We start from the raw sequence: 9,046 nt of genomic DNA, 5'->3' as shown, positions 1-9,046 counted from the left end.
GACTGAAGAGGAAGATGAAGATAACTACAACTACAGATCAGATCATACACCAGTCCATGATGTTTCCTTGGTCCAGCCTGAAGGTGAAGTTGAAGAAAGGGAGAATGACACACCAATTACTCCAGTACATGAGGTTCCCTCGGTCCATCCTGAAGATGAAGTTGAAGATAGGGAGAATGACACACCAATTTTTATCCCTCGCGTGCCAGCGTTGCTGCCACCCCCCTCCCCACACTCGACGCCCCCAAGACCTCTTGCTGCTCGCCGGAAGACGCTGGCTGGAGTCATCGGTTTTCAACTGTCGCGTCAGAGCCCCAGAATTGCTGCTAAAAAGAGGAAGATGCCCATCTCCAAGCTTGCTGAGCAACTTCTATGTCGTCTAATGGGGGTGCTTGCTGATGATGAACAGGTCACAAAGACAGCGATTGCCAAGTTTGTTGACATGTTCTAAGGGCGTCTCCCGGACATTGCTGTCGCTGCCTTGCGACCTCTCCTCGGCGGTAGAAGAGGCCCTGATGCAACATGGAGGTGAAGGAGGGCCGGACACGACTGCGGCAGCCTCGACTGACGCCTAAGCTTTGCTTATTAGTCCTAGTTGTAGCCTAGTTTCCTGATGATAGTCAACCTGAAACTTGCTAGATGTACGCCTGTTTGCAGCATCTTAGTGCTATCCTTGATGGTCCTGGCAAGACCAATGTTACCCATGTGGTCTGTTGAGCAGTGTGCTTGTATTGAAGTACTCTTTGTGCAATTATGTTAGATCAAAACCTTGCTATTTTGTGTTGGAATGTACGTGGTCTAAATTGTCCTGATCGCCAATCAGTTGTCCATGAAACAATTGCTGCCTCCTCCTGCCATCTAGTTTGCATCCAGGAGTCCAAGCTTCAGACCATGGATTCCCATGTGGCTGCCTACCTGCGAGGATATCGCCTCAAGAACTTCGCACACAGACCGGCGGATGGAACTAGGGGTGGCATCTTGCTGCTTTGGAACGACTCTGTGGTAACCATCTCAAATGTCCAGATTGGCACCTATTTTCTCTCCGCAACAGTTGCTCTCAACAATGCCTCGGATGCAAAGACATTTAAGTTAACGACGGTCTATGGATCTACGAGAAGCATTCATAAAGATGACTTCTTTCTAGAGCTCACCTCCCAAAAACCGGTCGATGGAACAAAATGGCTGGTCAATGGAGACTTTAATCAAATTTATCGGGCCAGAGACAAAAATCGTGCTAATGTTGATCGCAGCCGGTTTCTGAGGTTCCGCAACACTTTGGCGAACTGTAGGCTAAAGGAAATTCATCTACAGAACCAGAAATTCACTTGGAGCAATGAACGCTCTAATCCAACGATGTGTAAGCTTGATGGCTTCTTCTACAATGATGATTGGGATGTCGAGTTCAGCTCCCATATTTTACACGCTCTATCGTCTTTGCTTTCTGACCACTGTCCATTATTGCCTTCTAATGATGATGGCCCAAGGAGACCCAAAACATTCCGCTTTGAGAATTACTGGACAAACATGCCTGGATTCAAAAAGGTTGTCGCTGATGCTTGGAATGAAGAATCCATTCATGTGGAGCCCTATCAAAGGCTCTTTCATAAACTGAGGACTACTGCGAGTAGGCTTCGCTCTTGGAGCAAGTCACTATTTTCAAATGCAAAGATACAGTTACACATGGCCCTGGAGGTGATTTTGCTTCTCGATTTGGCTCAGGAGCATAGAGAACTCTCCCATGATGAAGCTGACATCCGGAGAAGGCTAAAGAGGAAGATCATTGGATGGGCTGTACTGGAGAAATCAAGAAAGCGGCAAAACTCGAGAGTATCTAATCTGAAAGAAGGAGATGCTAACACCCATTACTTCCACTTGCGGGTGAACCATCGTAGGCGAAAAAATTTCATCCATCGCCTCAAGCACAATGGTGGCTGGGTCACTGAACACAAGCACAAAGAAGATATTATCCATCGTCACTTCGAGAACATCACCAAAAAGAGACCCTTGCGCAAAACGGATATCAACTAGGGCATTATTCCTACTCCTGATTCCGACCTACATGGACTGGATGATGCCATCTCTGAGGAGGAGGTCAAGGCTGCAGTTTTTTCCATGCCAAGTGATAAGGCCCCCGGGCCAGATGGATTTACCGGTGCCTTCTTCAAATCCTGCTGGAACATCATTAAGGTTGATATCATGCAGGCTATAAATCGCTTTTTGAATCTTCATGCCTCTCATTTGCACTGGCTAAACACTGCGGATGTTGCCCTCATTCCCAAGAAGGAGGGTGCTGAAGACATTACAGACTTTCGCCCCATTAGCATCATACATGCCATCGCAAAGATCATCGCCAAAGTTATGTCCAACCGTCTAGCTCCGCACATGAATGACCTTGTTTCCCAAGCTCAGAGCGCCTTATCAAAAGAAGATGTATCCATGACAACTTTATGTATGTTCGCAACTTGGCCCGGCGCTTCCACCGCAAAAAAAACCGACTCTGCTATTCAAGCTCGATATCAAAAAGGCTTTTGACTCGGTTCGTTGGGATTACCTCCTTGAGTTGCTGCTCCATCTAGGCTTCCCTCCACGCTTCCGAGGTTGGGTCTCGGCCTTGCTTTCTACCGCTTCATCACGGGTACTTCTCAATGGTGTACCTGGATGCCCAATTTCCCTTGGATGTGGCTTGAGACAGGGGGACCCCCTTTCCCCCCTCCTCTTTGTGCTTGCAATTGATCCTCTACACCATATCCTACAGAAGGCCACAGAGCAAGGAAAGTTGCACCCTATTGATGGAAATGCGATGGTGATTCGTGCCTCCTTATACGTTGATGATGCTGCGGTCTTCCTTGCGCCAGTTAAGTCTGAAATCAAATTCTTCGCAGAAACCCTTGCGTGCTTTGGGGAGGTCACTGGCCTGGTCACGAATTGCTCTAAAAGCATGGTTGCCCCCATTCATTGTGACCACTTGGACCTTGATGATATACTGCATTCCTTCTCGGCCAACCGATCTACCTTCCCGATGAAGTATCTTGGATTGCCACTGTCGGTCAAGAGGCTAAATAGGATCCACTTCCAGCCCCTGGAGGACAAGATTGCGGCCAAGCTTACTCCTTGGCTGGGCATGCTCATGGCATCTCCGGGAAGAGCGGTGTTGGTCAAGTCCGTCATCACGGCCATCGCTATATACTATATGACAGCGTTAAACCTGCCGATTGAGGTCCTGGAAAAGATTGATTCTCTTCGCCGAGCCTTTCTTTGGGCTGGCTGTGACAAGGTCACTGGTGGCAAATGCAAGATCAACTGGATGCAGGTCTGCAAGTCCAAGGTTCATGGGGGGCTGGGCATATTAATTCTAAAGAAGTTTGCGTCTGCGCTTCGCATCCGGTGGCTTTGGGCAGAATGGTCGGATCCGCCAAAGCCGTGGATTCGCTTGGGCAATCCTTGCGACGTGAATGATAAAAACATTTTTGCGGCGGCCACCAAGGTGCTTCTCGGCAATGGTCTTCGAGCCTCTTTCTGGGAGTCTACTTGGCTCGATGGTTTGAGGCCCAAAGACATCGCCCCAAAGATTTTTGAGCTATCAAAAAGAAGGGGCTGTTCGGTTCAAAAGGCATTGCAGAATAATTTCTGGGTCTATCAAATTAACACGGACGGGATCACCTCCACAACACATCTGATCGAGTTCGTCAACCTTTGGGAGAAGATTTCTATGGTTCACCTAAACCACGACATGGCTGATTCTATTTCCTGTAAACTCACTAACGATGGCATTTACTCTGCATCCTCGGCCTACAAGGCCCAGTTCCTGGATTTGGTTGACTCCAACATGCAACAATTGGTGTGGAAGATCTGGGCTCCCCCCAAATGCAAATTCTTTGATTGGCTCGTTATCAATAACATGATCTGGACGGCCGACAGGCTTCAACGCCGGGGTTGGCCTAACTGCGACCGTTGCCCCCTATGCAAACAAGTTCAGGAATCCGCGGCCCACCTACTGTTCCAATGCCGCTACACAGTTCGAGTTTGGGAAATGATCAAGACTTGGCTTGGCTTGGTGGATGTGCACCCTTCTGCTTGGATGGCTATCCATTCGGTAAAGGCCTGGTGGAACCTTATTGATTCCAGTATGTCGCAATCTAGACGGCCGATGATGTCCCTCATTATGCTTATCTCGTGGGAAATTTGGAACGAGAGAAACGCACGTGTGTTCCGTAACACCGCGGTACTGGTAGGGGTTCTTGTTGCTCGAATCAAAGATGTATCCAAGCTATGGTGTCTTGCAGGGGCAAAGTATTTTAGTAACGTAGTGCCGCGAGAGTAATGTGTTGTAATTCGGCTTTTTGGCCAGAACCTCTAAACCTTCTTCTTAATCAATGAAAGTGGCAAATCTTTTGCCCAGTTTCAAAAAAAAAATATTGTTTGTCTCCAAAACCTTCATATGACAAAAAGTTCTATCAAATGTAGACATCATTACAAAGTGGGAACAGATACTGCAACGATGAATTTATGTTTGCCTGCTAGTGCAAACCATCAAGTTCAGCATCAGAGAATTAACTCTCACATGCCATTTCAAGTAATGTTGAACCAGCAGGTGGTACAGCTGGAGGAGGTTCCTGGAAAAGGTTTACATGTTAGTCTGGTTGTCAATCTTACTTGGAATCTCGATTATCAGTGTATAATTTGAACCAGACTGGTATTTCAAAGTAAAAAATAAGTCAGCAAATAGATCGGTCTAACATCACTTGGTCATAATCTATGAGTGAGAATTGAGATTTATATTTTTCTGGATAATTGGTATTTAATTTGGGCCTGTCCGCCATTTCTAGATTTATTTTGCGAAACAAGTCACGCTAGATCATAAAACGGACACAGGGGGGTTTGGACTCCAAACATCAAGTAAAAAGGACATGGTTGGCTATCCAACATTCCCCTATAACCTTGCAAAGCCAAGCCGACATTACCATATTACCGCCCTAAACATACATCCTGTACACAGCTACAACTTGAACACCACACATATAACTAAGCAGCGACCATGTCCTCTCCTAAGATAACCTGGATGCTCCTCTCAACTGATGTTAGTTACCAGCCATCTAACCTTCCATCACTCACAGTCGCAGACCACATATGTACATTCACAAAACTAAGCCAAAAGCCGGCTGTTATTTACACATGATCATCGCGCCCCATACATATAGGGCTGCTCTGTTCTCGATGCCCAAATAAAGAAACAGAGCCGACGAGGTGAAGGACAAACCAAGCATTACTTTCTGCATTTCACCATATCAGTGCTGCATTGCCTAGACAAGCTCGTACCTTTGTCGCATGACCAGCGTGTTACCGAGCCATGCTCGTAGCTGCGCCGCCTGGTCCAGCTCTGGAGCCGCCCCCTTGTTGTTGCTCACGCAAGTAACCTAGCAAGGTCTCAGCCTGCAAATCACACAACTGAACATATAAGTGGCTTGGAAATTCAGGAACAATTTTTAGCTTGACCTAAACTAAATAGAAGGCATACATGGGGTGTGATCCCTCTTTTTGAAGCATTTAGTCATGACAAAGTAGACAGACTCTACTGGAGAAACTTATACTTATAAAGCACGTACATGAGTATTCCAGTGGGAAATCTCAAGCACATGGTTTCGCATGGAATTTTAAGTTTGATCGGTTTCTAGTGACAGCAAGCATTGTTTGACCTGGAGGCCTCTTTGACCTGTAGGAGAGAGAGCACTCATCCTCCTGTACTTGCAAGTTTTAGCAGATACTGGACTGTAATTAACAAGTGTGAAGTTAAACAAGTGCATATCTCGGCCATGTGAACTAAATGTACAAGTCAACACCTTCTTGATCAGTACTACCATGACAAAATATGCGTTGATTTGGGTATTTTTGAAGACCAGATAGAAGAAATCTACCAACACTCAAGTACATGCACGCTCGAACTGACGATTTCGTTCCACACTGTTCAGTACAATGACAGTTGCATCACAAGCTCAAACCATAGACTGATATGTCAATAAGTACTCATAGCAATCGCCAATTGTTGCAAATAGAATAAAATTAAGCAAATCACATCCAATTTCAGCCTAAGATTTGCAAGGAGGATTAGAACGTATACCTAGAGCTTGGCACAAGCAGAGCCGGACTGTGAGAGCGCAATATTGAAATTGCCGACGTGGCCAACTGGGTTCGGGTGGCGCGTGCTGCCGGAGGGGAGGCTGGCCCACAGCTCCGGCGTGGGGCGTCGGCAGGGAGCTCCATGGAGAAGACGAGGCGGAGAGAAGTCGGGGGTGAGCACCGGCCTGTCCCGGAGTGCGACGGGGTCCAGGGGAGTAGCGGCGTCGAGGGACGGCGAGTCCTCCTCGAGCGCCTTGCGGCGCGAGGAAGAGGAGGGATGGAGGGATGAGGTAAAGCATTGCCGCGTATATGGAGAGGAAGATGGGCCTAGCTCGGCAGCTTCCTGATCCGTCATAAATGGCAGGCCCTCACCGGCGGCGGCCGGAACCCTTGTGAGCGCGGTGGAGAACGAAGGCAAACGATGGGGAACGAAATTGGATTGGATTTTTAGGGGAGGGAACGAAATTGGATGGGGATGGGGAGGGCGGGGTGGGCTAGTTGGGCACGAGGGCCGGGTGGGACTGTTCGACACACGGCCGGGCTGGTGCCTTTTCTACTCTGTCGATTTTTTGTTCCCAAAATGCCCTCAGGACATATATAGTGGAGGACGGGGGATAACCAGTGCATGGTCTACCGCTTGCGAGAACTGGAGCAGTATATGTCATCACACACCGCACGATTTCACAAATTGACGGTCAGAATTTACCCCAGGGTACCATAAAAGAGCTCATATTTTGTTTGCTAACACTTGTATTCCTATATGTTAGTGTATGACTCAAGGTAAACTGAGGAATTCACAATCCCATGCAGAGACTGATCCAGCTAGGCGCCAAGTACATCGTTGTGGCAGATGTCTTCCCGACTGGCTGCATACCACCAATTCTCACAATGCTCGCTAGCCCAAAGAAGGTGAAGTATGATCGACGTGGATGCCTGAAGAGTGGGAACAGGATGGGGCACTCCCAGAACTCTCTCCTCCGCCAGTGGATCAAGGTGCTCTAGCACAAGTACCCACATATGAAGATCATTGCCGCCGAGTACTACCGACCCATCCTAGCTTTTCTAGATATGCCGGGGAAATTTGGTGAGTGGATACTCCTTTCTGATTAATTTAGCTAGGTGTTTTGTAGTTCAAAATTAATGTACTTCTACAAGAAAAGATGTAAACTTGCAATCTCCCCATGGCATCTCGCAGGATTGAACAGCAGCACAACCCTCCTCATCTGTTATGGTGCAGGAGGCCCTCCTCATAACTATGACTTCAACGCAGGGTGCGGCATGCCGGGTGTGAAGGCGTGTGCAGATTCATCTCAGACGCTTCAGTGGGATGGTTTCCACCTGACGGAGTCCGCCTATAGGGCCATCGCCAATGGATGGCTCCATGGCCCCTACGCGGATCCACCAATAATGCACGTTGTAGGCTAGTATGATCATAGTTTGTTTCTTACTGGCCTAAAGCGCCCTGTGTGCTAGAGTTGAAAATTCATATCCATGGTCATATCAATTTTTGTCACTATATGTATCTGGCTTGAAGTAGACATATATTTATCTAAACTAGCGGAGGAACCCATGCATTTGTGGGGTTAAATTTCATACTCATTGCTGGCATTTTCATCCCTAGCAAAAGTAGCTGCTATTAATCCTAGTACTCGAATAGGTACTAGCGACACATAGACCGCCCAAGTTGCTCCCGCAGGCGGTTGGGCGAAACCCTAGCCGCCGCTGCCCGCACCTCCTACCCGCCTCCCCCTACCCTCGCCGTTGTCGGAGGGCGCCGTCGGGTGAAGCCTAGGTGGCGGCGGCGGCGGGGCCCCTTATCCCTCCTCCCTTGATGGCTATGGCGCGGGATGTGGCAAGAGGTCGATGAGCGCGGCACTTCTACAGGGCGTTGCGGCGGCGTCTTGAAAACATTAAATATCATTTTTTGTGATATGCGTGGAATATCATCTAGTTTCCAAAACTTTTCATAACATACTTTTGTGATACGGAAACATTAAATATCTAGCATATATGGTACTATAAGATAAATCTCCCGTAGAAAAAGAGATAAATCTACCATGATTGATCTCCTTTCGAAAAATCTACAATACATTATTGATGAGAAAAAAACCTATACTAGAACTGGATGACTCTATGGGTAACAGCAAGTTGCCATCATCGTCTCTTTACGGCCGGCGAACAGCTAGTTGCATCTGCATGCCACCGTTGCCATGACATTCTCACAAGTTAACACAGGCACCGCCGCGTAGATCCTTTGGCGACTGATACGTCTCCAACGTATCTATAATTTTTGATTGCTCAATGCTATATTATCTACTGTTTTGGACATTATTGGGCTTTATTATCCACTTTTATATTATTTTGGGGACTAACCTATTAACCGGAGGCCCAACCCAGAATTGCTGTTTTTGCCTGTTTTAGGGTTTCGAAGAAAAGGAATATCAAACGGAGTCCAAACGGAATGAAACATTCGGGAACGTGATTTTCTCACCGAATACAACTCAGGAGACTTGGACCCTACGTCAAGCCAATCAACAGGAGGCCACGAGGTAGGGGGCGCGCCTCCCCCCCCAAGCGCGCCCTCCACCCTCGTGGGCCCCCTATTGCTCCACTGACGTACTTCTTCCCCCTATATATATCCACGTACCCCTAAACGATCAGATACAGAGCCAAAACCCTAATTACACCGCTGTAACTTTCTGTATCCACGAGATCCCATCTTGGGGCCTGTTCCGGAGCTTCGCCGGAGGGGGCATCGATGACGGAGGGCTTCTACATCAACACCATAGCCTCTCCGATGAAGTGTGAGTAGTTTACTTCAGACCTACGGGTCCATAGTTAGTAGCTAGATGACTTCTTCTCTCTTTTTGGATCTCAATACAATGTTCTCCCCCTCTCTTGTGGAGATCTATTCGATGTAATCTTCTTTTTG

The 9,046-nt window shown here is 47.6% G+C and overlaps 1 pseudogene; it reads left to right on the top strand.

The window, feature by feature from the left end:
• Window positions 1-6,918: 6,918 nt before the first annotated feature.
• On the top strand, window positions 6,919-7,539 carry LOC123191551 (GDSL esterase/lipase At1g28600-like; annotated as a pseudogene).
• Window positions 7,540-9,046: the final 1,507 nt, after the last annotated feature.

Source organism: Triticum aestivum, chromosome 2A (genome assembly GCF_018294505.1).
Source record: "Triticum aestivum cultivar Chinese Spring chromosome 2A, IWGSC CS RefSeq v2.1, whole genome shotgun sequence".
NCBI classification, from domain to species: domain Eukaryota; kingdom Viridiplantae; phylum Streptophyta; class Magnoliopsida; order Poales; family Poaceae; genus Triticum; species Triticum aestivum.
This window is presented reverse-complemented; position numbering and strand designations above follow the sequence as displayed.